Here is a 27,807-nt window from a genome sequence, read left to right on the forward strand (position 1 = left end):
CACTCCGGTTCGAGCGTAACCTCCTCCCCCCGCTTCTTAGACTGCGACTGGATGTGGCCCGTTGGCGTAAGCTACCCCTGTCTCCTCTGGGCAGGGCTGCCCTTTTTAAAATGATGTCTTTGCCGCGATTCCTATACGCGCTTCAAAATTCTTATGACGACATTCCCGCTACCTATTTCCGGGAGATCGAAAGTCTTCAAGGCAACTGATCTGGGACGGGCGTCCACGTATCGCCCTTGCGAAACTTACTATCCCTTGGTATGACGGGGGCATGGCGCTCCCCGATATCAAGAGATATTATTGGGCTGCCCAGCTGTCTGCCATTAACCACGCAATGTATTCCCCGGGTCGAGATCCGGCCTTTGAGATGGATAGACTCCAGCTGCCGGGAGGGGATTTTAATAGAGCACTTTATTCCAGATCGGCCGGGCGCCATCTTGTGGGCCCGTCCAGGATCGCAGTCAATGTGTGGCGCGCCGCGAATGTGAGTTTGGGATGGGAGAATCGACTGACAATGGCGACCCCGCTTTATGCTTCTGAACGTTTGGGGTGTCTCTGGTCTACTAAGGGCTTTGACCGCTGGGATATGATTGGGATATGTAAAGTGGGTGACGTCTGTGTGAAGGGTAGAGTGAAGTCTTTCCAGGCCCTTAAGGCAGAATATGACTTGAGTGATAGAGAGTTTTTTCGGTATTTGCAGGTCCGGCATGCCCTGGCCTCAGTTCTGACTCCTGATGTGACCCTGCCCGAGTCCTCCCCCCTTGAGGATCGTATACTGGATGGACACCTGCCCGATAGCACTATCTCCCTTATCTACAAGAAACTGATTAATAATCGCGCTGACTTATTGGTCCGACTTAGGGAGGTTTGGGTCGGTGACGGATTGGACTTGGATGACGAGGATTGGCAGTTGGCACTCTCTTCTCCGAAAGAGGTCGCCATCCCCGCCCGTCTCCGTTTGGTTCAACTTAAGATCCTCCACCGGGTGTATGTAACTGGTCCGCGTCTGGTTGTGATGGGTTTTTCCCCGGATGGTTTATGCAAGCGTGGTTGTGGGATGAGTGCTACATTTCTGCATATTCTTTGGGAGTGCCCGGTGGTAGCAGCCTACTGGATTGATGTGCTTGCGGTGATGACTGTTGTGACTGGTATTACCCTGCGGCCTGAGGCCCGACGATGCCTGTTGAACGTGTGGGAACCCACCGACTATTCTGTGGCCCAGACCAGATGGGCGACCTTGGGATACATGGTCGCGAAGCGGGACATTGCGCAACTTTGGGGCGCATCCAGACCTCCCGAAGTTTCGGTGTGGGAGGATAACATGGACTGGTCCATGTTCCGAGAGAAGACCGTCTATGTGGCTAGGGGCAGACCCAGGGCGTGGACGAAGATTTGGGGTCAGTGGAATGCATATCGTGGAGATATTTGTGCCCCTCCCTTGGTTGACACTCCCGATGTTACCCTATCTCCCTAGGCTGACGTTCCCGAAAATTTTTCATATGGTTTTAGGATTTTCCTGCCCTCCCCGCTGGCCCCCCCCCCCGGCCATGCCGAGTTTCATTGCTTTGCTTTTGTCTTCCTGATTAGTTGCTTTCCCCTCCGCCTTCTGGGCTGACTTGATTACTGTGCATTCGCCTTGTTTAGAGTTTGTTGTTTTTATGATTAATATAAAAATTGTTATGTCCTGTTCTATGCTTCGAGCAATAATTGGTACATTCTTTGTGCCCGGCCACGGGAATGATCGTTCGCTACTTATGTTGTGCGTTGCAATTAGCGGCCAGCCCGTGTGGTTGTAGGCCCATCTCTGTAACTCTTATTTTTATTGCTCAATAAAAGTTTTTAACCAAAAAAAAAAAAAGAAAAAAAAAAAATGGAACTGGTCCAATCAATTTTGTCCACAGATTGAGAAAGCTAGGAAACATGCGAATAAATCTATTTCTGCGTTTCTCCCAGGCTATAGAATGGGGTCCATTTACCATAACAATCTGCGCTTCAATATGCATGGCATCTATAGGAGAGATGGTGTACATTTTACAGATGAGGGGAACAGAGTCCTCCTCTTGAACTTTAGACTCTGCATCGGTACTTACTTGTAGTTCCTAAAATCTCCCAATAAACACAAGGGCTCTTTTTAGAGCCACCCAACATCTAAACACATACACTTCATAAATAATTGAAAAATATTTTCCTTTTTCTTGCTTATGTACGCTTATGGGACGACTTCCAGACTTTGCACTGTACGTCATCCGTACGTGCATGGTACGCGTACGGTAAATCTACCGTAAAAAAAAAATAGCCTCTATCACAAATTTTTTATAATCCCCGGGGGTCAAATATAACGTTGGGGACCGTGGGGGGAGCCCCAATGCCCCCACGGTCCCATCCGGCTCCCCGCGTCCTTCGGGAGCTGGCATTGCTTTTCATCAGAGAGAGCAGCTTACATGCTGCTCTCTCTGATGAAAAGCAATCTTCCCCAGGGATTTGGCCCCCCCCGGGGGCTAATTAAGAATAAAGCGGACTTCGGGTTTTATTTTCTTTTTCACTGCGTAGGCTTACCATACACGTACCCTGCAATTTAAAAAGTCGTGATAGCGGGAGAGGGCAGCCCGGGGAGGCTGCCGTTAAGGTAAGGAGTTTTCTGGGTCTTTTAAATAGATGTTTTAAACGTTTTAATAGCGCGGATGGGAGGCCAACTCCGCTCCACCATGAATGTGCAGAGATTGGCCTGCTCCGCCTACTTCGCGGAACGCGGAACAGGTAAAGATTCCACACATTCTGTGGGCGGAACGGAGTTGTCCGCCCATCCATACTAAAAATGTGGAAAGCTTCTGGCCCGGATGCACTACCAAATGAACTATATGTTAAATTACAAGATGTGTTGGTCATCCCCCTGACAGAACTCCTGAATTACATCTTTCTAGCCAAAAAGAATCTCACAGACCCTTAGAAAGGATGCAATCATCAGCAAGACCAAGTCAAATGTGAATCCTATAGGCCTATTTAACTCTTAAACGCTGACTATAAAATCTATACACAAATATTGGCCAAAAGGCTGGGAAGAGTAGCTGGTTCCTTAGTACAGCCAAATCAAAAAGGCTTCAATAGAGGGAGACAAATAAAAGAACTAACCCACGAGCTAATAAGCGCAATAGACATAGCAACACTCCAAATTTCTCCATTATCAATTATTACTTTCGAATCAGCCAAAGCATTTGCTAGAGTTAGCCGTCCCTTCCTGAGTACAGTGCTAGGAAAATATAGCCTTGGGGACACCTTACTGGATGCCATAAAATCATTTTATAAAAAACCATCAGCGAGGGCCCTGGTAAATGACAGCCTTATGGATAAGATAAAAATCAAGAGAGGTACTAGATAGGGCTGCCCCTTATCCCCTCTTCTTTTTAACCTATTTATTGAACCGCTGACATATATGCTCATAGGAAATCCGGAGATAACACTGTTTACATTTCAAGGCCGGGATAAAAAAGTGGCGCTGTACGCTGATGTTATTCACCAGCGACCTGGTAATCTTACTCCCACTAATACAAGATATCTTGGACAAGTTCCGAAAGGCCTCAGACTACATGATTAACCAAGCAAAATCCAAAATTATAGAATGGAACAACAACTGTAGAAGCCCTCTGGTGACGAAACAAATAAGGTATCATGGTGTGGACCTAGTAAAAGATATTCAGAAAATAGCCAGTGTGAACTTTAATAGAATTTTTAGAGATGTACATACATATTCAGTGCTATACGATTGGAATTTAGGAAAGAGTGGATGAAAAAGCTGCAAGGAGAACTAAGGGCAACATTATCAAGAAAGGGCGATACATTATCGCCGCTTTTATCGGCAGGAAACTGCCGCTAAAGCAGCGATAATGGGCTTGATAATATGGCCTTGTGAATTCCCATAGAAGCCCTGGTTCTGGTGTTAACCTGGGCTTCTATGGGAATTCACAAGGCCATATTATCAAGCCCGTTATCACCGCTTTAGCGGCAGTTTCCTGCCGATAAAAGGGGCGATAATGTATCACCCTTTCTTGATAATATGGCCCCAAGTACTTTTGTTGGGGCCACCACGGGGACAAGAATCGACTGGAAGAAATTGAGAAGGAAAAAAGAACGGGGGATAGCATGCTGGAATACTGTAGAGTATTCCAATTTAAATATACGAGAATACTACTGGACAGATACAAGGTCTACCCCACACGTTTACAGGGAATATTTAGTACAGAACAAAGCCATTGCCTGTACAAATTTGGGCACCCCAAGTACTTAACAAAAATTAAGTTGAAGACTCTTTTGTCAGCCGCAAAGAATTGGTACGAGATAAGAAGTACTCTGAAAATTCCCTACTACAGCGACTTCGCCCCCATCTGGGAATCCCCTGGAACCCCTGAATGTCTCAAAGATAAGCTAGCTATCCCACTGAGGGAAGGAGGTATAATCAAATGGGGCCAACTTGAGGAAGCATAGACCTTGTTATTTTTGGGATTGTCATATTAAGGAGGGTTAACTGAAACTAAACATTGATCAGGAGAACCTACTTTTCCTGCTGATACTGTTGGCTAGAAGATAAATATTCATTAAGTGGGTGAAACCTATACCTCCAACATAAAGGGAAAGGCTGGCCACAATTCAGAGGGTAAATAAACTAGATAGAAGCGGGAGGAAAAGTAAGAGATATAAATTGTGCCATATATGGGAGCAATACAATCAGTCCACATGATGACCTTTTGAATGTACTATAAAGGGGCCCTCAAGAATGAAAAGGTTGGGAAACCCCCTCCTATACAGGCATCTCCTTAAGGGGGGGACCCAGATTGGAACAAATTGCCAGGGGCCCTCGATACCGCCCCTCCAAAATATTGCACAATGAGGACAAACAAAATTAAAAATAACTACCAGGGATTGTGCCCAGATTTAAATGACTGAAACAGTATGTTTGAACTGACCAGGTTTTGAGACTTTGGAAGGACGCATATCCCCCACAACTAATACCTATTTATTTCACACTGGAAAACACGTTCACAGATATCAATGTGGGCAAGTAATACCGCCAACTTCACAAAGGAAGAAATAGGAAAATAAATGGAATTCTTTTTTGAAATGTCTGTATTTTATTTTTATTTTAGACTTATATGTTTTATTGAAAGAACTACATTTGGTTACAATTAATACAGACATATTGCACCGAGGCTTCTATCACATGCTACGTTTCTGCTGCTGCAAGGAGGGAAGGAGAGACTATTCAGGATAAACAGGTAAAGCTATCTACAATAGCAACCAGATACAAACAGTTCACACACATAAAAAGGTCACTCCGTTGGGAAATAGCTTTATTCAGCTAGTTGCCATAATAGTAAATACAATAAATAATACAGCTTGTCTTAATTTATGATTGAAACTTACAAATGGAAATTCTGAATAAAAAAAAATGTTTAGCCACTATTATAGACTTTTATACTAGTCAAAAAGCTGTAAAGGGATGCAATGAAATTGAAAAATGTTCCTGCTTACCAAGTTTTGGAAATGGGTTGTTGGTTGACTGGGGTTTGAGCTCTGGTCAAGCAACAACCATGATGCTAATCAGTGTGCTCACTCTCTGGTAGGTTGGCACACAGCTTTCAGGCTAAACTCAGAGGCAATTTGTAAAGTATGTTTGCAACACTACAAACAGTGAAACAGTGAAAACACCCCACAAAAAGATCCCACACCAGGTTAGGAAAAAGAGAGCAGATGTTCATAAATAAAACAAGACCAAAACAACAGAAAATCCAATTAGTAATGATGGAGATATTGGATTTTAATGTTTATAGTGAAAAATAGTTCCACAAAGCACTATTGGGAATATCTGGTTGTACCAGACTGGGAAAAAGTCACAAGCTCAGGTTTACCATGATGGAGCCATTTTGGCCTGTTGACCAAAGAACCTTAAATCCAGGTTGTGAAGTGTTACATGGATCTAAGTCAATGATGCATTGTGCAGCTGAGGCTATGCATCCATTCCGAGATGTGACAAGGCTGTGGAGCGAAGTAATGTAACGTCTTCATTGAGGATCCTGTCGATGGTGCCAGCAATGCGTAGTCCGGTGTCAAGATTGTGAAGTGCAGCAGAGGTGATGCACCGATTCCGAGGAGATGTGAAGTTGGCATGCAGAGTATTGGCATCATCGAGGCTGTTGTTGATGACCGATGCGAAGGTCTTGCGCCGGAAAAAGCGTTACACATCAGCAGTTACGAAGGAGATGTGTCGTTCCCAAGATGCAGGAGATGACAGAGATGCAAGTCTGTCGCAAGAGGTCTTATCCACACAGTGCCTATCAGTTGAGGAGATGCGTTGTTTCTGCTCTCAAATGTATCACTCAGCAGAGAAGATACGTTAGGTCTTCTGGCAAGGAAAACTTATGTCCACTTCCAAAGGTCCCGGACTGGGTTAGCACCACATGACAGGGTAGACTCATGTGGTGGTGTTGGATAAGCATGGGCGGATTTTGCGAATTGGCAATCCGCGAAATTGCGTATTTACCGATTCGCAATCCGCAAAATCCACTAACTCTCACGAATTTTGCGGATTCCTTTTTTTTTGTGTTCGCAAGTGTTTCTGCCATTTCGCAAGGGTTTTTTACCAGTTCGCAAACGCGAACTTACTTGTCGGGTAGCAGCGGTCGCGACCATGTTGTTTCTACGTCTGGTTCATCACAGCACCCTCTGTTTCACCACTGCCACCCTCTGTTTCACCACTGCCACCCTCTGGCTCACCCATGCCACCCTCTGGATCACCCATGCCACCCTCTAGTTCATCACTGTAGATTATGGGGGGAAAAGCACACCTGCCCTGCCTCAACTGACAGGAATGAATTAGGGGCTGATTAATGTGTCACTGAATTTGAACTTCCAGGCTGGCACCTGCTTCCTTATCTGTAATTGCTTTCTGTTGCAGTGTAATTTTTTTAACAGGACCTTTGTTGTATACTTGTAGCTATTCTCTGAGCCTGCTGTGAGGGTCAGAGCAGGGTCATAGAATAGTTGCAAGTAGGCAACTCAACTCTGAAGGGGCCCCTCTGATAAGATTGAACTTTTGCACCTGCTGAGTGCTTTCAGTTTTGCAAAAATCCAAATATCCAGCAGCATCCACAAAAAGTAATCCTTCCAGGTCAAGATCCAAATCAAAGTGACCAGCACATGAAGAAAGCACTGGGAGGAGCCTCCTGGACAGGAACAGGAAGTTGGAGACTGTGGGGCACTTCCTTCCTCCCACCCCCCCCAAAATGGACTCCTTGCAAAAAAAAGTGCAGGCAAATGTCAACCTGAGGAGTTATTCTGATAAAAATCATAATTTTCAAGGTTTATGCTGCCTGCTGGTGGATTTATTGTGCAAAATTGCAAATTTTGCAATCTCACAATTGCGAGATTGTCGCTGCCCGCCGCATCTACGTGTTCGCAAGTGTTTACTCCCGCGAAATTGTATAGTATTCTAGTTGGCAAGTGCGACTAAGCAAAAAATCCGCTTCGCACGGATTTACGAATTTTCGGCAAGTTCGGGAGAGTTCGCGGATTGCGAATTTGCCGAAAATCCGCAAAATTCGCGAGCGGAACGGATTTTACGCCCATGCTTAGTGTTGGAAGCCTGTTATGTCTCTAAGGTTTCAGATCAGGATGCCAGCCAACTGGCCCTTTGTGTTGCTCTGGGTTCTCGAGTCAGTTGATAGAGGTCCAGTCCTTCTCATTGATATTCAGACATAATTGTTAAAAAAAATATCGCCATACCAAAATATTGTGTCCAACATATTCTGATATATACCGTCAGCAAAAATATAGTTGTTAAAACTATTGTTTTTTTATTATTGTATGTATTTTAGTGTATATTTTAAATGTATATGATGTAATGATTTTATATAATTATTTTCTATGTTTTTTAATATATTTGGTATATTTGTAGCAGTTATTAAATTGAATTTGCGATTTTTAGTTCCATAGCAGGTAGTGGGTTCATGGGGGTATGGGGTGGGAAAGTAATATTTTATTGAATACAATTTTTTAATTCATATGTAATTATGGTAATAGTGCTATAAACGTTTGTAATGTCAATTTCATGTGTGGGTTGTGGTGTTTTATAGAGGTAAATGGTGGGAAGTAATTTATTTTTAACTAATTAATAATTCTTTGTTAATTAATAATAATTAATTGATAATTAATTATGTTAATTGTGTAATTACATTTTTTTGGTGTGGTTTGTAGGGTTTATAGGGGTAAAGTGTGGGGAGGAAATTAGTTTAGTATAACTTAATTATTAATTAGTTGTTAAATACTATTATTTATTTAATTGACAATTAATTATTTTTATTGTGTAATTCATTTTTTTAAGTTTAATTTTAGGTGTGGTTTGTGTGGTTTATAAGGGTCGCGGGTGGGTAGTTAATTAATTCTAATGAATTAATATTTCGTTTTCAATTAATAATCTTTGTGTAATAGATAATGAATTATGTTAATTGTGCAACACTGTTTTAAAAATATTTTAGATGTGGTTTTGGGTTTTGTTGGGTATGGAGTAGGGAGTAAAATATTTTGAAGTAATGAATAACTAATTCTTTAATTAACCATTATTAAACTGATAATTAGTTATGTTAATTGTGTAAACAATTTTGTGTTACATTTTATGAGTGTATTGTGTGTTGTGGGAAGTAAAATGATTATAATGAATTAATAATTAATATTTAATTATTGATAATTAGTTTGTTGATAAATATTTCTATTCTGAGTGTAAATATTTTGTTTTTTAAAGATAAGGTTTAGGTGCTGGTTGTGAGTTTTGTGGGGTTATAGGGAGGGAAGTAACTACATTAAATTTATGTATTAAATATTTTTTGTCAATAAATAATTCCTAAATAAAAATATTTATTTTGTGTGAATTTTGTAATTATTGTGATATGTAGTTAACATTGTAAAATGTTTTATTTATTTTTTAAATTATATTGAATTTACTTTGTTTTATTTTGTTCAGCATATTTTGTTTCTTTTTAATGTTGCTCTGACTAGAGTGGGAATAGTACATTTTACCCCTCTGCAATGCAACACGTTCCCTATTGTTGTGACTGGAGTGGGAATCGTAAATTTTACCCCTCTGCTATCCAACACTTTCCCTACTGTTGTACTGACTGGAGTGGGAATAGTACATTTTACCCCCGCAATCCAACACTTTCCCCACTGTTGCATTTATTGGAGTGGGAATAGTAAAATGTACCCATCCGCAATTCAGCACTTCCCTACTGTTGTATTGACTGGGGTGGAAATGGTCAATTTTACCCCTCTGTAATCCAACACTCTTCCTTTTTTTTACACTTATTGGAGTGGAAATAGTAAATGTTATCCCTCTGCTATCCAACACTTTCTCTACTGTTGTATTGACTTGAGTGGGATCAGTACATTGTGCCCATCTGCTATCCAACACGTTCCCTACTGTTGTACTGACTGGAGTGGGAATAGTAATTTTAGCCCTCTGTAATCCAACACCTTCCCTACTGTTGTTCTGACTGAAGTGGGAATAGTACATTTTATCCCACCGTTATCCAACACTGTCACTACTGTTGTACTGACTGGAGTGTGGTCAATAAATGTTACCCCTCTGTAATCCAACAGTTTCACTTCTGTTGTACTGGCTGGGAATGGGAATAGTAAATTGTACCTATTCACAATCCAACACTTTCACTACTGTGGCATTTACTGGATGGAGATTTATACATTTTACGCAGTTTTATTATTTTGTGTTGCGTGAAGTGGGAGTAGTACATTTTGATATATTTACTATAATAGTTTATGTAGTTTTGTATAAATTATAGTCGGAATAGTATATGGATTACATTTTATATTTTATAATTTATTTTATATTGTTATGATTTATATTATTTAGTTTTTGATTATTCAAAATTATAATATTTATAAATATTAATGTTTTACTGTGTAAAATATTTTTACTATATTTTTATTTGTTTACTTTTATTAAATTAATTATAATTGGTCTGTTTTTTAAAGATTAAGGCCCTCATTATGATGTTGGGCGAAAAGGCATCTGATAGCTGGTTGGAGGCTTTCCGCTCGACATCATAGGTTTTCATCCGACCGCCATATTATGATACTGACGGTCAAAGGGCTTACGGAGCCCTTCAGCCAAGGGGTGAAATTGAAATCCAAAAATGGCAGCGGAACCAGTCTCAGCTTTGCCATAGGTATTACAATGTAGCGTTCCACCAGTCGTTTCATTGCGGTCTGCACACCATGAAAAGACAGGCGGAAAGTACTTTTGGCCCCTGACCCTCCGCTATGGTGCCTCGGGGGGGGGGCAACTGTGGAGCCACACTAAACACCTTGCACCGTGTGGCAGGCACCATTCGGTGGAGGGATATTTGAAAATATAAAACTTTCGTTTAGAGTTTGTGCTGTTATCCAGGCACCGCACAAACTGCAATAGTCAATAAAAACATTTATGTTTTTGACATCCTATAGGGCGGTTGCATCTAATACTGCAGGTTGAATGGCCGACTGATAGCCGGACGGATTCCATCTCACTATGGTGTCGTCCGACCGACATAGTAAAAGGGCCTCTAATGTTATTGGTATAGGTAGGTATATAATTATATATCACGCTCCGATTGCACCAAATGCGAGTCACTCGTGGGGCGGGTGCCGTGCTGCGGTAGTGCTCAGCAGAAATATAAACGCTTCACAATCCTCTTATTTCATAAAAAGAAGACAGCACTCACTGGGCTTTGTTTAAGCAGTGATTTAATCTTGTACAAACAGACGCGTTTTGGAAATGATCCTTCCTCGGTGTTATCGCATAACGCGCTTCAAGGCGCCATCTTTAAAGCATCATGCATATTGTCATAGAAACAAACAAGGGCTAGCGAGAACGCTACATGGCGCGTGCCATTTTGAAAAGGTGAGCATCTCTGGTTGTCACCATATAAACCACAATTATAATACAATACAAGTCAAGGAATTTAAATTAAAACCCAACATCAGTTCTTTCAATTTATACATTGTTACTGTGTTTTGGCCAACATACTAATCGTTATCTTGTCATGTATCGGCATTTGCAACCTTTTTTGTCAGGTTGAAGACATTGCCCTGCGTTCTGTGTTACATATTGCCGTGTATCGGCCCTCACATTGTATGTCATGTTTAGGAAAAAGCTAGGTTAGATCCATTCACATAGATAAATCTATCTCTGTAAATGAATCTTTAATGTATTTACATGTATGTATGTATGTATGTATATGTGGTTGAACCTTGCAACATTGTGTGGAGCCAATGTTATGCCAATCTACGGCTTAATGGGACTGTTTTACAGCATTGACTGTCGTGCATTGGATACACTCCAAGATGGCGCCCAACTACCTGGAAGACCGCTAGTCTCCTCTGTGATTAGTCTGACCGAACACATGTCTAAATTCATTGACAACTTTTTATTCCCTTTTGTTGTGCAATTGGAGTCCTGTCGAGACACTAAGGACTTTCTTAAACAAATCATTGATATCAATTGGAAAAGTGACTATTTGCTTGTGGTATTGGACATTACTAGTCTTTACACCAGCATAGAGCATGCACATGGCTTAACAGCGATCCAATACTATCTGGACAAACGCCAATTGAGATTTGCACAACACAATATGATGCTGTTAGAGTTTGTAGAATTTTGCCTTTCTTACAATATATTTTTGTTCGAGAGTATGTTCTTCAAACAAATATCGGGGACGGCGATGGGCACCTGCTTTGCCCCCAGCTACATGAACCTGTTCGTTGGCTGGTGGGAGGAGCAGGTGCCCAGAAGCTGTAGAGTGGGTCATGACAGCGCGAAGGTGATCCGATGGTATCGGTATATTGATGATTTATTCATTGTTTGGGAGGGGTCTATTGAAACTGCCCTTAAATATATTGATGATCTGAATAACAACAGCCACAACCTGCACTTCTCGGGTACCATTAGTCCGGTGGCAGCTGACTATTTGGACCTGAGGGTGTTTGTTGAAGGTGGGAAACTCCATACCTCACTTTACCGTAAACCCACAGCTGGGAATTCCATCTTATCTGCTAACAGCAACCACCCAGCGAAGCTTGTTAATAGCATACCCTATAGGGAGCTATTAAGGCTTTGAAGAAACCGCTCAAGGGAGCAAGACTTTGAGGCGGCTGCCTCAGAGTGTATAGAGCGATTTAGTCTTCGAGGCAATGGACACAAAGCACTAAAGAAGACATTGGTGAAAGTCAGACAGATCAAGAGAGAGACCCTTCTGGAAGATAGACCTAGTAAGAAGGAGAAAACCAGTAAGGAAGGGAAATTTCGGATGATTACACCTTATTCATCTGAGGCGAATTATCTGAAAAAGATGCTTAGAAAAGACTGGCAGGTAACTTTTGGAAAGGCAAGGTCCTTAAAGGACATGCTGGTTAAGAGCCATCTTGAGAAACCCATCTCTAAAACCAATACCTTGAAAGAGATGAAGGGTTTTTACCCCTGTGGAAGGTGCAAAGCCTGTGCTGCGAGTAAGCGTGTTCTCAATTACACCCTATTAGACACAGGAAGAACGGTAGAAATCAAAAAGTTCTTGACATGCAGTACATCCCATGCAGTCTATTGTCTTCTATGCCTGTGTGGCCTTCTCTACATTGGTAGTACAATTCATGAGCTGAAAATCAGAATACTGGAACTAATGGCCCGCTCACGTCAGCTGCTGTGTTTAAAGGTTCTGGGTGATTCGTCAAGTGGGGGCCGAGAAAAAAGGGAGTACCAAAAAGCATTTTCTCCATGTCAATTTGCATAGGAAACTTTAGACAAGGCTACAGCCCGATCTGCTGAAGAGAATGACACCAAATGTGGCTCTTGTTTCAGAAAGTGTTCTTTTTGTTCAATGTTGTAAATCTGTTCAGTAGTTCCTGAGAAATTTAAAGAAATTGCAAATTGTATATCTACGGACGTGAAGGATCGGCAAACCCTCCCGATCTCGTGTCTGAGATCTGATGGGCTGCCAATAGTATTTACCCAGGAAGTGCAAACAGCCATTTTGTGACTCATTTGAACCGAGTCACAGGGAAAAAGGTAAAAAAAAACATTAAAAACAAGAAAAGGGGGCAGAGTACAAACATCCTGACCCCCTAGGCCTGCTCAGGGTGTCCCTGTTGGCCAAAAAATGCATTTCTGTTCTTAATTTCTGGCAGGATTTGTGCTCTGTGCGTGAATCCCATGGAAAATTAAAAAAATAACGAAGCACAGTCTCCCGCGCTTCATTTAATTTAAGCCCCTGGCTGGGACAGGTCCCGGGGAAATTAGTGAAATAGATGTGGGGTCATGAGCAGGCCACTGCAGCCATCTCTCCAGGGCTTTCATCATTGTATGCGGGGGCCACACGGGACCGCCACCTCCCTGGGTCTAACTTTTCAAATATAATGTGGGGAGCTCAAGCCCCCCCATACTACCCCAGGGCCACCCCCCACCACAGTGCACAGATTAATTAAAAACGGGGGTCCGTTGTGGACTCCCAGTCCTAGGGACCACCAACTCGAGGGGCTTTATTAGTATTGGAGGGTGGCCACGTGGTCCCCCTTGTGCAGCCGTAAATGTCCCAAGATGCCCACCCCCGGGACATTGCAGTTTTCTATGGGATGAGGGTAGTTCCCATCCCCTAGCAAACAAGTGCTCCACTGTGAACAAGTGAGAGCTAAATGCTCTCACTTGTTCATAATAGAGCACTTTGCATTTCACCTCCAGGGAGCTGCATGTCAGCCGCTTGCTGGGTGTAAAAGCAATGCCAGCCCTCGCAGGAGGCAGGAGCCGGCCAGGACTGCTATCAAGATACAGATGGTTATCCTTAAGCTAGATCTCAGCACGGTTCACCTTTGACCTGGGATGGCCTATGAACTATTAAATCTTGCTCAACATTGTGAGTGGACCTTTTTCAAGCCCTGCTAATGTGGTATATGCTTTTCCTATTTTTGAAAGTTTTCCCGTATTGCCTGTCTCACCTTAAAAAAAACATTGTTGTAAAACTGTATTCTTTGCCTTTGCCTCAAATTGTAAAGCGCTCTGATACCCTTCGGGATCAAGTTCGCACTATATAAAACTTTATGAATAAAAAATAAAAATAAATAAAGTTGAAATGTTATATGTGTTGTAGTACATTGAATTTTTGCTTTTATTTGTGGATTCACAATGGATTCGAGAATTTGAAAAAAAACATAGTATATATGGTAAAAAAATAAATAACAGTCACTATTGGGTTATAGGGTGGCTCTAAGAAGAGCTGTTGTGTTCATTATCACTTTGTTGGCTTTGTTGCACCTACATGTAAGTGCGGATGCACAGCTTAAGGTTGTTGAGAATGACTCTGTTCCCTTCATCTGTGAAATGAACTCCATCTGTTCTATAGATGTTATGCATGTCAAAACATATATTTTTTTATAGATAGTTATGGTCTCTGAGGTAAGCAGAACCAGTTTTATTAACATTATTCCTAGCCTTCTCAATCTGAGGAAAGAATTGATTTGACCACTTCCATTTCTGTCTTGCATATATTGGAGTATACAAAGACAGTGTGAGGGAAAAGCGACATCAGTTGTGCAAAGGTATCCTTACCTATTACTTTTTTTAATCTGTTTTTATTGGTTTTTGAACATTTTCAGTGTTGTAATATCACAGAGTACACATTGATTTTACATACATCATCAATTGTAGAACATTAGGATTGCTTTAGTGTTTACATTGGTTAAGTTATCCTTGAACATTAGTAACAGAAGAGGACACCAGCATCTTTAAATGATCAGCCGAGAGGGAGAGTGTTACTCACATTCGCCAACTAGGGCCAGTCTCTTAGTTCTGCTGTTGTATTCATACAGTATGCAATCTTGCTATTACTGTCTCCCCAGTGTTACTTATGTCGCTAAGGGCGTGATCTGGCTGTTTCTGTTCTAGGCGCAACCTGCATGGTCCTGTCATTACTTTCACCGTTTATGTGTTTGCTAAGATATTGAACTTTTAGGAGAAATAATAAGCGGGGATCATAAAAATAACCAGGAACTGGTGATATGTAAGTGTTTCTCTATAGTAAATTAATTAGTGTTGTCGCTGAGATATCCCGACCATGTGTCACGGGCCATAAAAGTGTACATGTTCGGTATGCACTACATGATGCTTTCCTGGTAGAATCAGTGCAAAGGTGTTCTTCATTATCATTTCCAATCCTACCCTAGCCAATGTCCCTAAGTTATTGCCACCACAGTGCACAATCATAGGGTCAGGGGGTTGGAGATGGAAAAAGGGTTTAATGAAAGGCAGCAATTGATGCCACTTTAATCCTCTATGTGCAAATCATTTAAAATCCACATTTTGCAAACCTAGGTCTTTGTCAATACCTCTGTGTTCAGCATACCTTTTGCCCCAGAAAACATAGCTGTGTCCTACCATCCATACTATTAGCATTTAGAAGAGGTAAGTGGAAGGCATCAAAAAACTCTGTAGCTGAGTAAGTCCGTTGGAACAATGAGAGGTATCTAAATTGGTGGTTAAGATGCTGTTTTTGAAAACGCAAATAACTGATTGGCTGCTCATAAACATTGTGTACTCAATAATAGGATGCATGTTACTTTGTAAAAAAAGCATCTTTCTGATTGGTTATAGAAAAAACTTTGAAAGGTACAGTAGACAGGATAAGCTAGTATTTGCAAGACTCGATCACACCTGCTATTTGCATTTGTAAGCTAGTGTGCTGAACTTGAAAATATGTTAAACCTGTGACCTGCCAGTACTGTTGCATGTTGCTGAAACTATTACTATGGAAGCTAGGATTAAGCAGAATGGGGTAAGGGATGCAAGTTAACATTGGTTTAAAAATATGAAACGGTAAGTTATATATAAGTGATATGCTCTTAAAGTAAGTTTTCCCAAATCAGTACAATGTTTAAAAGTGGTATGCTTTTAAAAAGTAATGCTAGTATTGTTGGAAATAGGTTTTGAACTCCTGTCATGATTCGCAACTCCTATGTGAACCTACAATATCGCACCGCTGTAGAGTCGCGACTCCTATAAATTAGAGAAGCAGATTGGGCATTTTTAGAAGGGAGCAATAAAGGGGTAATAGGTGTACCAAATAGAAGTGGGTTTTAGAATTTGAAAAAATGAAGGGGAGCATTTTGATTTGTTTCTTAAATTCTTTTGTGGGGAAAAAGGAAGAGAAACATTGCCAATACTGGTTTTACCTTCTTGAGAGTACTGCACCACATTTACAGTGTTGGAAAGAAAAACTTTTTGGAATTTCTGACATTTTCATATTCTGCAATAGTATTTCAGAGGTGAGTTACACATGAGAAAGGTGTGTTATATATTGCATAGGAGTGCTTCAGTGTTTGTAATGATATTTTTAAGCTTGTACTGAATTATTTGTAAAGCTAGAAAAACATTAAAGAAATATGATGTTTGAAATATATTACCAGATTTAGAAACGTGTATTGCGGTTTGTTTTATTGTACTGAAATGAATATTGAAATAGGTTATGCATACCAATGTGTGTGCTACCTGAGTAATGAAAGTAGTAGAGAAAACTGAGGTTTAAAATATGTTGGCAGATGTATTCAACTGTATCCAGTCTATATAACTATATATCCATATGCCCTGTATTATGAACAGTAAGGAATACATACACTTTCTTGTACAAATCTTCTCAGTTTTTCTCTTTTATTTGGTTGCACAGGCAGTCATGTCTTATGTATATAAGTGTTATAGAGCCTCTCAAATAGACTATTTAATACACAGATGCCCTGTGTTTTTTTAGCAGAAAGGAATACATACACTTTCTTCTACACATGTGTTTCTTTTTATGTCTCATGCCAATAATAAAAGGCACAGACAGACACATGCATTCCTTCAGAACCACGGTGAGACTTACAACAGTGGCTTGGGAGGGTTGCTGTTTTAAATTTGGCTAGGCCCAACACTCAGAGTAGTTGGTGAATATTGATGCTGCAAAATAAAAGTGAGCTTTAACAGATGTTGGTAGAGGAATTAGAGATTAGGCTGCTTCGTATGGAAAGGTACACTCAAAGTAGGCCATAAAAATGTAGGTGTCTGCTTGGAACGGGAAGGACAGTCTGACAAGGTTTAAAGGTCTGCATGATCTTGTGACTCAGGTATGTGTCTACGTGTACATGTATTCTCAAACGTGTTATACACCTAAAATGCTAGACGTCTGAAACACAGGCATTCAACTATTTGTATGTTTCTTTTTATGTATCATGCCACTAGCAAAAGGCACAGAGACATGCAAGCAAGCATGTTTAAAGAAATATTGTGAGCCTTACAACAGTGACATGGGAAGGATTGCTGTTTTAAATTTGGATAGGCCCAACAATCCCAGGATTTGGTGAAAACTGAAGCTGCAAAGGAAAAGTGAGCTTTAAGACGTTGGTAGAGGGATTAGTGAATAGGCTGCTTCTTATGAGTCTGTGGAAAGGTACACTCGAAGTAGGCCATATACATTTAGGTGTCTTCTTGAAATGGGAAGGGCAGTCTGTCATGTTTAAAGGTCTGCATGCTCTTGTGACTGAGGTATGTGTCTACGTGTACATGTATTCTCAAACGTATTATGCAACTGAAGATGGTAGCTTGAAAACTTGATAGCTTTTGCCACCGGTGAAGAAATCTTCTTAGTTCTGCTCTGTCATTCAGTCGCACAGGCAGTCATGTCTTATGTGTGTAGGTGTTTAGAGCTCATCAAATAGATTGTTCAATACCCAGGTGCCCTGTTTTATGAGCCGAAAGGAATACATACACTTTCTTCTACACAAATTTAGAGAGTATGCGCTGTGAACACAGGTATTCAACTATTTGTATGTTTCTTTTTATGTCTCATGCCATTGTAAAATGTTTACTGGTGAATAGAAGCACACTTCCAGTATGAGCTTTTCTTTAATGAAGAAATCTATTTTCAACAGAACACATTAGTACATGCAGTTTACACTAGTGGTCGATGCCATGAGATGGACGATGGCTCTCCCGTTCCAAAAGAAAAAATGGTTGCTAGGAATGTGGAAGAAGTAATACCTGAAGAAGTTCAAGGGAAGCATACACAAGCTCCTGTATATAAGTGGGATTGTAGCAATATGTGCAGTATTCAAGAGGAATCTATTGACATATTACAATTTTTGTTATGAGGATATACCAAAAAAGTGCTAAACAGAAGATTAAAATGTTACAAGGACTAGATCCATGTAAATTAAGAAAATAAACAAAGTTGCAAGGTCATTCTCCTGCTTGTCTTTCCAGAAAAGTGTGACAAAGTACTTTTCATCATTTAAGAATGTTAGCTGTAGACCACTCTGATAGGCAGAAGTTAGTAAGGAGACTCTACTATGTACAAACTCATGCATTATGTTTAAGTGAAATGAACACAGCTGTTTTGCATAGTTCTGTAAAAGATATGGAGAACGTTTTTGATGATATACAGTTTAGTTTTTTGGGATCAGAAGATGAGTGCAGATAAACTAAGAATGTGATAACCGTAGTTTCTTGAAGAACATGAGAAAGAGATTAGTATTGATGAGTTTGCAGAAAAAACAACACACTTTAACACAGTTTCATCTGAAAAACTAAACTATGTTTGTATTTGTTGTCGACGTACTCACTAAAAAAATCAAACTAGGAATGTTGATTTATATTTAAAAGTGAAAAAAAAATAATGATAAGTGGCAGCAATTTGGTGTTCACTTGTTGGTAGAAGGTCTGTTTTAATTGGGTAGTGAGCAAGTTATTTGTAAATACTTTTACAACAAATTAGTAGAAAACAAAATGCCAGCTAGAGCAGTGCATAAGAACTTAGAATTGGTACCTATTCCTCAGGAACTGGCAGATTTAAATACATATGAGTCTAATCTTATTCAATCTGTACACACATTTCAGGCCATAGTTCGTATGGATCCTAAAACAGGTAAGCAGCCACAAACAGATTTACAAAATGGTCTCAAAGGGAGAGTTGTGTACTTACCTTTGGATTTTAAGAAAAACATTGAAACTGTTGGTGTAGACAGAGAGGAAAATGAGCAAGTAGTTATTCTAGTAAAGGTGTACCAACAAAGAGTCGAAAAATCTGGCAGCAGTTTGAAGATGTTAATAAACTTATAAAGGCTACATTGTACCTGGTACAGAATAATATTTATTATATGAACGTAAATGTTGATTAAGAGGTAATATGCTTGCAAGATGAAACAGTAAATTCAAGTGACCAAATTGAAAAACTGGACAAGTGCAGGACTGAAGAGATTTATGAACAATAAACAATACATCCTCTGCATTTGAAAGAAATAATAGGAAACAATATTGAATTATTTCAAATGAAAGAAGCAAATGGAACTCCCATGAGTGTATGGTAAAAAATGTTAGAAGCTTGTTGTTTTCCACAACTATTCCCCACTAGAGAAGGTAGACATTTTGATGATCGAGCTGCATGAATTCCAGCTTCAGAATACCGATGAACAAGAATTTATTGTGAAGATTAACCCCAGGTGCAGTGGGGCTACGTGGAGGGCCACGGAGTTGAGAACAAATTCTGTGGAACTCCATGGAGCTCTGTTATGCCATCCGCCCTATTAACAATTGCTTACAAGTTAAATAAAATTACTTTAAAGGAAATAAAAAAACCTTACCTTAGCTTCAGCGTCCCTGGGCTGCCCTCCTCTTCATCATTGCGTTCTCTAGAAAAACTGTGCATATGCGCGCACCCAACCAAGCGCAGTTTTTCCAGAAAATGAGATGAAGAGAAAGAGGACAGCCCAGGGATGCCAAAGCTTAGGTAAGGTGCTTATATTTACTTTAAAGTCATTTTATTGAACTTGTAAGCAATTGTTAATAGGGCAGGTGGGCGGTGGGGGCTGGCCAACCCCGCTCCGCAATGGATTGTGCGGAGATTTGCCTACTCAACTTTCTCCACAGAACGCAGAGTAGGCAAATCTCCGCACACTCCGTGGGTGGAGCAGAGGTCTCCACCCGGGGTTAGTGAAGATCCAAGATTTTGGCAGTGCATTCCATACATATTTTATCTTCTGTTTGAAAGCTTTTTATCTGCACTTTCGTATGCAGTAAACCACATATTGAAAACTGGAGTTTATGTTCAACATGTTTCTGCAAAAGAGTTCATGGACAAAGTTGAACAAAGAGGCAAAAATGTAGAATTGCAGTTAATTAATTTGATGGCATCCCAACGTGGTACCAATGAATATTTGTATCATCGCCATGGTGAACTTAAATGCATGTTAAGAAACTTAGCTACCCCTTATTGGTTTGTACACTTAGCTGTGCTGAATATGCAAGGGAAGATTTACTTGAATTTCTACGAGAAGCAACTTTAAATGTTAAAAACATTGAATGGAAGACAGCTGGAGAACTCTGTTCCTTGGATCCTGTAAATGTGAGCTGGTATTTTAACCATGGGTTTCAAGCAATGATGTCACTTATCTGCAATAAAAACATTCCACCTCTTGAAGAGGTAACAGATTTATTTTTGCGAAAAGAGTACCAAGCCAGAGGTGCTCCTCATATACACATGCTATTATGTGTATATGCAAGGGAAGATTTACTTGAATTTCTACGAGAAGCAAATTTAAATGTTAAAAACATTGAATGGAAGACAGCTGGAGAACTCTGTTCCTTGGATCCTGTAAATGTGAGCTGGTGTTTTAACCATGGGTTTCAAGCAATGATGTCACTTATCTGCAATAAAAACATTCCACCTCTTGAAGAGGTAACAGATTTATTTTTGCGAAAAGAGTACCAAGCCAGAGGTGCTCCTCATATACACATGCTATCATGGATAAAGAATGCACCAAATTTTGGAACAGATAGTGATTAAACAGTTTTGTCTTTCATCGAGCAGCCATTCCAAGAGATGGAGGAGAAAGGAGCCTAAGACAACAAGTTTTACACTTTCAAAGTCATCAATGTGGGAAATACTGCAGACGAAAATACAAATGTAAAGGGAAATTTTTATAAAAAATGTCATTTTGGATTCCAACATTTTTTTTTATTTTTATTTTATTTTGAAAGTTTTATATAGCGCGAACAAGATCTTTGCAGATATCAGAGCGCTTTACAAAAACAAGGGGTAAGAAAAACAAGAGAGTGATTAACAGACTTTTTGAGTACAAACTAGTTGTAGGTAATAAATGAGCAGCAAAATAGGGTAGGTACATGAAGGAGCATAGTAAATCAGATAAACAAATAGTACAAATAGACAACCAGATAAACAAATAGTACAAAAAGGTGCAGAGTCTCCAATAGGTCCAAAGTAAAAGTTCAGGTGAATTTTCGCATGAGGATAGCTTTTACTTCTTTCTTAAAAAATGCAGTGGAGGAGATAAGCCTGGTTTCTGGAGAGAGTGGATTCCAGATCCTGGGTGCCAGTCCTGAAAAGGAGCGTTTATAAGTTTTTTCCTTCCGGAATCTTCGAGGTTTCAGAAGAAGATTTTTTGTGCTTCTAGTGGTTCTTGAGCCACCATATATTGTCAGCTTCTGAGTGAGGTACCTGGGTGAGTTGTGGTGTACAGCCATGTGTGTCATGCAGGCAATTTTAAGATGTATTCTGGCTTCAAAAGGCAGCCAGTTCAGGGATTTTAAGTCAGGGGAAATAAGCAAGTGTTTTTTGATCCAGGGATAAGTCTCGCTGCAGCGTTCAAAGAGGCTATTAGGGGTGCGGTTGTTGATAGGGGGAGTCCGCAGAGGGCGACGCTTCCGTAGTCTATGCGAGGAATGACTAGGGCTTGTACTGCAGTATGGAAGTCCTTAGCTGGGAGGATGGGTTTAAGTTTCCTCAAAGTATTGATTTGGAAATTAGCTCCCTTAGTTGCCTTGCTGATATGCTGCTGCATGTTGAGATTGACGTCAAGTGTTATGCCTAAGGATTTCGCGGAGTCCACGATGGTAGGTTGGATATTGAGTGCAGTTAGGTGCTTAAGCCAAGTTTGAGTGGTGGAGATTTTCGCGGGAGGTGAGATCAGAAGGAACTCAGTTTTCAGAGCATATAGTTTGAGGTGATTATCGGCCAGCCATGATTGGGTGTTTCTGAGTGTTGAGTTCAGAAGTTTGATGTCTTCGGGGGATTGTAATTTGAGATAGAGTTGGGTGTCCTCAGTGTACATGTGAAAGTGTACATTAGATGCTTGTAACAAGGTGGTGAGTGGCTCCATGACTAGGTTGAACAATGTTGGGAGTTAGGGAAGATCCTTGTGGGACGCCTAATGTTACAGGCACAGGTGGGGACATCACGTTGTTGCTCTTGAATTTCTGAGACTGGGTATGCAGAAAGGAAGTGAACAACTTGAGAACAGTCCCAGATAGACCCATTCTGGTGTTTAACAGCTCAAGTAGGTTCTCGTGTTTGACGGTGTCAAATGCTGAGGAGAGATCAAGTAGGATGAGGAGGCAGGTATCGTTTTGATCTAGGATTTGGAGGGCGTCATCAATTATGTGTGTCATAGCAGTTTCCGTACTGTGTCCTGCTCGGAAGCCTGATTGATGACGGTTGAGGAGGTCAAACTCATCAATGTGTTTTGTCAATTGGAGTTGTACGCATTTTTCCAACAGTTTGGCCAGGGTGGAGATATTGGTATTAGGACGGTAGTTGTTTATGTCAGTAGGGTCAGCTGTTGGTTTCTTGAGTAAAGGCGTGACTTGTCCCACTTTGAGGGAGTCGGGGATGAGTCCTTGTTGCAGTGAACTGTTAATAATTTTGGTCCAAAGTGGGAGGAGCAATGGGATGAAGTCTTTTACAGCGTTAGCAGGAAGGGGGTCTGTGAGGGGATTAGAGGGTTTCAAGGTGCCGAGCAGTTTGTCAATTGTTTATTCTGAGTAGGTGTCAAAGGACGACCATGCAACATTGTTTTTTGGTTCAGTGGGTGTTATGCTGTGGGGGCTGGAGTAAAGGCTTACGTCATTGAGGACATCGCTCATTATGTGATCAGTCTTTAAATTAAAGAAAGCAGAGAAGTCGTCACAGAATGGTATATCGCCCATTATGCTATGTGATTGTTGGTGTTGTTCCTTGGATTGTGTTTTGATTAGTTCAAACAGTTTTCTTGGTCGGTTTTTTGCTTGGTCGAGCTGGAGGCTGAAGAAATCTGATTTTGAGCGCTTAATTTTCCTAAAGTAGGCGTTTCTCTTTTTCTTAAGAGTTTTAAGGTGCAGTGCCGAAGGGGCTGATCTCCAGGTGCGCTCTGCCATTCGCATGGCACGTCTATCTTCGTTGAGTCTACCATCGTACCATGGGTTAGAGTTCTTAGTGGAGACTCTCTTCAGTTGCAAGGGGGCGGCCTCATTGATTATTGCGGTCATAGAGTTGAGGTAGTGCTCGGTCAGAGATTGAACGTCAGAGGCGCCGGTTGGGGGAAGGAGGAGATTGCAGCTGTGGGAAGGTAAAGAGTTGGGGTTGAGTTTCTTCAGGCCCCTTTTTCAGACCTTGGATTTGGTGGATTGAACCGGGTTAAATGTAACTTTTTCATTGATGAAGGATGTGATAATTTGTTGGTCTGACCATTCACAGGGTTGGATTGACCCAAGTGGGGTGAGTCCTCTTTGGAGATGATAAGGTCGAGGATAGAGCCATGGGTCGGGCTGTTGCAGATTTGGGTGAGGTCAAGAGCGTTGAGGAAATGTTTGAGACTATTTACCACCGCGTCATTGTGATCGTTCCAATGGAGATTGAAATCACCAAGGAAAATTTGAGTATTTTGCCGTCCGGAATTGGTTGAGATCTTGTCCATGAGTTGTTGTGTGAAGATGAGGTTGTCCCCAGGTGGGTGGTAGATGACGTGTAGAGAGCATACAGGTTTGCACTCGCTGATGACATCGAGGCAGATGTATTCACAGGAGGTAAGAGAGGGGGAAGTCACTCTAGTGACTGAGAGGTTGCTCCTATAAATGCATGCGATTCACCGCCTGTCTTGCCGGACCTGTCAAGTCTAATGATGTGGTAGTTGGGGGGAACTAGAATGTCCATGATAGGTGTAGAAGATTCAGTTAACTAGGTTTCAGTCAGAATGGTTAGGTCAATGTCCAGTGTTCTGATGAGATCAGCGATGTCGGAGGAGTGTCTAGGGGCCGATCTGCAGTTGAGTAGTGTGCACTTGAGCTGGTGGGCGAAAAGGGTGGTAGAGGGTTCTAGAGTAGGGGGACTTTTTTAAGGTTATTAGGGACGGAACCTCTGCTGTTTTGTGTGGGGGGCCTAAGGGGGTTTGAGTGAATCGTGGGGATGGAAAGGTGTGTGGTGGCTGTGTGGTTTTGGGGAACTGGGTCATATGAGCGGAGGAGGGTGCGTATGTCGTGGTCCGAAAGTGGATTGATGGTGCGTCGGGAGCGGTTGGTGGATTGTGAGCGGGGATTGAGGTCCAGTGTGGGGAGTTTAGAGTGAGAGGGTGAGTAGGATGGGTGGGGGACTTGTTAGGAGGGGAAGTGGTGGTGGGTAGGGGGTATCTGGGGTGTATGAAGAGTAACTCTTTGAGGGTGTGAAGATCTTCTTTGACTTGGAGGAGGGTGGACATAATCTTGTCCAGCGTGGGATTGGGAATGGTGTTGGGGATGGGCTCTGAGGGTGAGTAAGTGTCCAGGGTACTGGAGTGGGGGGAGGGTTGTGGTGGTGTTAGTGCAGGGGTTGGTGGTATTAGTGAGTGGGTTGGTATTCGGAAGGGGAGGGAGGTTGGGGGGAGGGGTGTGGTTGAATTAGGGAGGAGGTTGGTGGTATAAGTGAGGGGGTTGGTGGTAGGAGGGGTAGGAAAGTTGGGGGGAGGGGTGTGATTGGATCAGTAAGGGGGTTGGTGTTACTGGGGCAGGGGTAAGTGGTACATCCTATCATTTCTAAAGGTAGAGTATAACGCTTTTTGTCAGCAGTAAGACATACAATAACTTGGAAATCTCCCAAAAATACACACAACTTAAAAAAAAACAGAAGCTTCAAAGTACCTTACTACAATCAAGGTATTTTCAAAATGTGGAATGTAAACATGGATATTCAGCATGTTGCAGATAATTCAATTGCTGTTGCTTGCTATGTTACGATATATATTATCAAATCTGAAAAGACAGATATGAAGCAAATGTGGGAGGAAATTTCAGAGTCCTAGCAAGAAATGGTACAGCTTCAGCTTGAAAATGCTGGGCCACAAAGAGATTGGATCCTATGAATGTTCGGATCGATTGAGCTGAGCCAGTTTATATTCAAAGTCAAGAGGAATCATTTGGGTAAGTCTAGGTCCTGCCTCCAAATGAAATACAGTACTGCAATCTTTACAAGAAATCGAATATGTATCACAGTATGTACCAGAAAGTACTGATATTGTTAAAACTATTATGTTAGATACATACTTTCCCAAAAGGAGTCCCTATCTTGAAAACCTATGTCTGTATGAAATACTTCAACATTATAGGTTTAAAAAGAATGTTAGAGAAAATACAAAAGAGGAAACATATTCAGTAGTTGGATGTGATGGATGTTTAGTCAAATATGCCAAAGCAAATCTTATTAATCACAGAAAACTCAGTTGCTAAAGTCCAGATACAAAATAATTTTTCTATTTAGCACTGCAGCTTTTCAAGCCTTGGCGTAGTGAAACAGAATTACTTGGAGATTTTGACTGCTAGTCCAAGGCTGTCCTTACCGACCTGGCAGGCCTTGTCTGCTGCAGGGACCTTTATGACCTGCGGTCCACGCCATGTCTTCATGCCAACACCGGGACTGGGAAGACTGAGGAAGACGCTGAATCTTTGCCTCGCTTCGCGTCTCCTGGCCTGCGACTCCTGCTCTTACTGCTCGTTCGCTGACTCTCTGCTGGCCCCAGTTCCTGCTGCAGACCTGCTGGGCCTTCGACCCTGCCTTTGGCTGCGGTGAGCGGCAGCGGGTGGTGGTGAGCTGCTCTTGTGGGCTGGGCTGGTGCAGCCGCGGCCGTGGCTGAGTCTCGACTCCCCGTAGTGCTCCTGAGCCCAATAGCGAGTAAGCCGCGACCAGCAGTTGATGCTGCTGCTGCACGGAGCAAGGAGCTGAGGTGAGGTGATTCAATTGTAAGGACAGAAGAATTGCGATGCAGTAACCAGGAGTCTCATAGATTTACAGCACCTATACAGCACCTGTGGAACAGAGAGAGAATAGGCGGGTCCTTGATTTTATTTTTCTGGAGCTCCATGGTGTTTGTGCTGCTGCTGGACGGATCACGGGCAAACGGACTACGGCTCCCAGGATACTTTATTGGCTGCAACGTCACCAGATAGCGCCAGAGGCGCTTTAAAGATGCGTGCATTCTCCTGCAATGCCGGTCTGAGCCCAGCCGAGACTGGTAGAGGCTGGTCCAGACCCCTAAGAACTGGGTTTCGAGTCTTAAGGTATCTGACCTTATATGTGGCTTGTATCTTGACTAGTAGCCCTATTTCTGTTTGTCCTTCTTTTGTCTGCAAACGGAAGCACACCACAGAGCAGGGGGTGGTGGGGACGTTAGACGCATTCCTTTTAAGAGCTAAGTCAGTTCTGATACACGAGATCGAGCTGACGGAACGCTTTCGCTAGAACCCCAGCAACCCCTACCTAAGTTAACGCAGATTGTTCCTTTGACTAATCCTACTCAGCCTGATAATACAACAGTCTCCCATGTAACCTCTGAGTTAGATATTGTACAGAATACACTTTGTCGTCAAAACCTCATAACACAGGTCAAAATTCTTCAACAATAGCTATAGGGCAGAAAACTGATATTGCGCATAACTCTAGCCAGGAACCACCCACTAACAAGAGAAAGGGGAAGGGTAGGGGCACACAGAGAGCATCTCAAAAGGCAGATAGCCCAAGGATAACTAGGCATAAGGGTAAAAATATTGGCCCATTCAGTCAACAACAACAACCAGGGGAACAGACAGTATATCACCGCCGACTCTGGACGACGATTTCTGGAAGAGAATGGAGACGATGATATCAGTTATGTTGGACCCCTTGGCTCAGAAATTGGCTCTAATTGAGGACAGGCTCACGAAATTGGAGGGGTCCGTCACAGATATCATCTCTGATATCAATAAGATAGCTAAGGGTGGGGATGCTGGGACCACTATGGGACTTTCAGGAGATAATCTTCCCGTAAGCAATTATGCCTCTGGGCAATCTAGTAATCAACAGTAAAGCTTAACTGCCGTACTAAATACTGATCCAACTAGAGTCCATGCGCAGAGTCAACCAACCACACAAAGATCTCAGCCCCGTACCGTTGTTATCTAATCAGTTGCCTTTTGGTGGATTTTACCATGGAAGTGAGCAGGGCCCTATGCCCTCCACTATGGCTCCTTTAATAATGAGTGGAGGTTCTACCATGAGACAGGGAACCGGAACACTTGCATCTAAAAATACTCCCGGGGTTAACTATGGCATTCAAACTAACCCTAACATGCCTTTAGACCTTCCCCCAGAAGCCACACCATACACGATTGTCCTAGCCAATGTTCCACCCCTTCCTCAAAATGGCGTGGAACACTGGTCTACCTTAAGGAACAGATTACTACATCTACTATCTAATAGGACTGGGATGACAGATATTCTTTTTACAGAATTTAAGATGGTGTGGCGCATATCCTGGGTTGGTAAATCACCAAAGATGATGGAAGGAGACTGCATGGTTCTAACATTTAGATCCCCCAGATTAGTACAGGCTATTCTCAGCAGAGCAGGGACACAGTTCATTTCCACAAATAATATTAGTATATTGCCCTTGGGGTTCTTTTACCAACCATATAGTTTCCCTGGA

Source organism: Lissotriton helveticus, chromosome 4_1 (genome assembly GCF_964261635.1).
Source record: "Lissotriton helveticus chromosome 4_1, aLisHel1.1, whole genome shotgun sequence".
Taxonomy (NCBI): domain Eukaryota; kingdom Metazoa; phylum Chordata; class Amphibia; order Caudata; family Salamandridae; genus Lissotriton; species Lissotriton helveticus.